Source organism: Electrophorus electricus, chromosome 1 (assembly GCF_041902795.1).
Source record: "Electrophorus electricus isolate QZ-2024a chromosome 1, ASM4190279v1, whole genome shotgun sequence".
NCBI classification, from domain to species: Eukaryota; Metazoa; Chordata; class Actinopteri; order Gymnotiformes; family Gymnotidae; genus Electrophorus; species Electrophorus electricus.
In genome coordinates, this window is record NC_137497.1 from 11,411,855 (window position 1) to 11,415,458 (window position 3,604).

The window sequence follows — 3,604 nt, forward strand, 5'->3', positions numbered from 1 at the left end:
AAAGGTTGTGTGTGTGAATCTGGTGGACACTGCAGTAGAGAACATCACTAAGGTGTGTTGGCTTGATGTGTTTTAAAGGTTGTGTGTGTGAATCTGGTGGACACTGCAGTAGAGAACATCACTAAGGTGTGTTGGCTTGATGTGTTTTAAAGGTTCTGTGTGTTAATCTGCTGGACATTGCAGTAGAGAACATCACTAAGGTGTGTTGACTTGATGTGTTTTAAAGGTTCTGTGTGTGAATCTGGTGGACATTGCAGTAGAGAACATCACTAAGGTGTGTTGACTTGATGTGTTTTAAAGGTTCTGTGTGTGAATCTGGTGGACATTGCAGTAGAGAACATCACTAAGGTGTGTTGACTTGATGTGTTTTAAAGGTTCTGTGTGTGAATCTGGTGGACATTGCAGTAGAGAACATCACCGGGGCAGTGAGGGAACATCAGCAGGTAAATCCCCCTCAGACTCTCCATCTAATCGAGCCCTGCTGGCTACATTAGCAACAGAGGTATTGATGTCTTCACTTGTTTTTTTTTCTTATTGGTTGTTCATTTCCTGTAATAAAGGTTTATAGGTACCAGTGCTGTCAGTTTTGGTTGTAAAAATGAACATCTTCATCCTTTCAGGTTTGCGTAAGCGTTTTCAAGGCCTTATTGGTGTTTTGATTGGTTTAACCTGCTAGATCTATTTGATTGGCTATATAACACTCTGGATTGCTTCGATTGGCTGTTGCAGGGCCAGGCATGTGTAATAGTTCAGAGAGCTCTGCAGCCTAAAGAGGTGAAGTAGCTGATGACTACAGCCCAGTGGACTGAACTCTGCCAGACAACAGCAGACCAGCTCCAACAGGTAGAGTCCAGTCCCACAGGTAGATTCCAGATCAAATGCATCTCACACAGTTAGAGTACAGTTTAAGACCAGCTCCAGCAGGTAGAGCTGAACTCTCCCATTTTTCAGCCTTTATCTCACACACCTGATCCAGGTGTTCCTGGTCTTATGAAGTGGGTGGTTAACAGGATCAGGGGGGTTGGATGTGGCAATGACTCAGGACACTTTAAATCACAATAATTTAATCTGGGTTTAGTAGGATGACACTGTGCCAACATGAATAATCTGTGTAATCTAATTAATTCACTCTGCTGTCGTATGTGTGTGTGTGTGTGTGTGTGTGTGTGTGTGTGTGTGTGCGTGTGTGTTTTAATGCATTCATAAGTGAAATGAATGCCTGTTAGGCTGAGTAAGAACTGTTTGGGCGTGTAATGCTTGGACTGGGGTCTGAGGCTGCTGAGATGGTGGTGGTGTCTCCCCCACTGTGGGCTCATCACTCTGAGCTGAAACAGTTTGGCATCTGTTCTGTTTCCTCCAGAGTCTCCAGCACACAGAGTGCAAGAACAAGGCAGTTCATGGGAAGATGGTGAAGGCCTGGAACTCTGCCACTTCCTGGTCAAAACGGTTTTCAGTGAGGTACAGAAACCCCGTTTATCTCTTACTCTAGACTTGTGATTTCACTCTAGGTTTTTTCCACACTGGCCTTATTTGTTGTTTTAATTAAGTTTGTATTGGCAAGGCTAAAATTCTGTTGTTCTGATCAGAAGGTGGAGGTGAATCTGGACTCTCTCAGGAATGTTCTGAGGTCCATGAATTCTGAGGGGAGTCTGCAGAAGGTTGGGCAGCTAGAAGACACAAACACTTTATAATCTGAGTGTACCCAAAATACCTCACTGCACTGAGACACGTTATAATCTGAGTGTACCCAAAACACCTCACTGCACTGAGACACGTTATAATCTGAGTGTATCCAAAACACCTCGCTGTACTGAGACACGTTAAAATCTGAGTGTACCCAAAACTCCTCACTGTACTGAGACACGTTAAAATCTGAGTGTACCCAAAACTCCTCACTGTACTGAGACACGTTATAATCTGAGTGTACCCAAAACACCTCACTGCACTGAGACACATTATAATCTGAGTGTACCCAAAACTCCTCACTGCACTGAGACACGTTATAATCTGAGTGTACCCAAAACTCCTCACTGTACTGAGACACGTTATAATCTGAGTGTACCCAAAACACCTCACTGCACTGAGACACATTATAATCTCAGTGTACCCAAAACACCTCACTGTACTGAGACACGTTATAATCTGAGTGTACCCAAAACACCTCACTGTACCAAGACACGTTATAATATGAGCATACCCAAAACTCCTCACTGTACTGGAATGAATTATAATCTGAATGTACCCAAAAGACCCTTGGCAGTGTTTAGCTGCTGGGTCGATGGGTGTTGCACACATACAGTGTATGTCTAGAAGTAAGTGGACACCTGACCATCACACCTATCTGAGCTTGTTGGACACTGTAAGGGTTTTAAGTGTGGTTTAAAACATCATGGAGGTCTTTAAAGGCCTGGTCATTGGTTACTGCTGCTCTCAGGTTTGAGAATAGGACTAAATAATCTGAACCTTTCTGAAGACAGAAACAAGTATGTAAGCCATGTTCTCTGTTGTTAAACAGATCCTGTGACGCGAGGAGGCAAAGCAGAATGCAGGGACAAGTCTTGTTGAACACAAGGAACATTTATGTTTAAACAAAACAAAGATGACTCCATGGTTAGCAGGCTAACCAGGGTGGAACATCAACAAAACACCTATGCAAACACAAGATTTATATACATGCACACTAATGATACACAATGAGGAGCAGGTGTGAAACACAGGGAGGGCGTGAACTAGTGAACCAGGACTAACCAGAGGGTTTATCTATTGGACTAGTGAGTCAGGCCTAGCCAGGGGGGTTAGATCTTGAAAAGAAAAAACATAAGATATCTATTTTTTTTCTGTTCTATTTTTGCCATAGTAACAGGAGCTGCCATGGAGATAGCAGGTAAAGGTGTGGAGACAAAGGACACCTCACTGTGTGTTTCATTCCTACAGCAGGTGTTCTGAATTTCTGACCTGATGGAAGCTGATCAAGCTCTAATAGCAAAAGGTGATCAGGAAAGAGCTATGTTGTCAATCACTTTTTATTAAGCCAATCAACAACAGGAGTAGCCCAGATGAAAATATGTGTTGTAAATGTGGGTTTGTAAATGTGATATGGTAATCTATGGAGTAGTGACATGTTAGTGTAACTGCCCCTTTAAAAGTTTTTAGAGGGAAAAATGTGAAGACATCTGTGGGGTGTGATGAGAAGGTTTTCCTATATAGCAAAATAAATTTACTAGAGTACAGTGGTGATTTGGGTTTTCAGACGGATAATCTTTGCATAACTCTCTTTTGTATATAACAATGTCTTATGAGTGTGTTGTGAGAAGTGTCTAAATTAAGCTTTATTTTTACTTAGTGTACCAAAGTAGAGTATTAGATGAGTTAGAACATCCAAAATGGAAGAAGATAACTTGCCTATACTGCAGTTGTCAAGACTGTTACTTTATCATTTACTATCATCCATCCAGAGAGAGAGACAGAGAGAGTGAGTGAGTGTGTCACTGGGCCTTTAAGATGGATAACGTCCTGCATCTCTGATGGGCTCAGAGTGAGTGTAACTAGCCCATAGAGGGATAATGTGTTACAGATACTACACCATCTCAGATAGAGGAGAGAT

The 3,604-nt window shown here is 42.2% G+C and overlaps 1 long non-coding RNA gene across 1 annotated transcript; it reads left to right on the forward strand.

The window, feature by feature from the left end:
• The first annotated feature begins 241 nt into the window (after positions 1-241).
• Positions 242-1,689, forward strand: LOC145657063 (uncharacterized). Its single transcript, XR_014122902.1, has 4 exons — positions 242-443; positions 730-843; positions 1,361-1,458; positions 1,587-1,689. It is a non-coding gene; the product is annotated as an uncharacterized LOC145657063 (long non-coding RNA).
• The last annotated feature ends 1,915 nt before the right edge of the window (positions 1,690-3,604 follow it).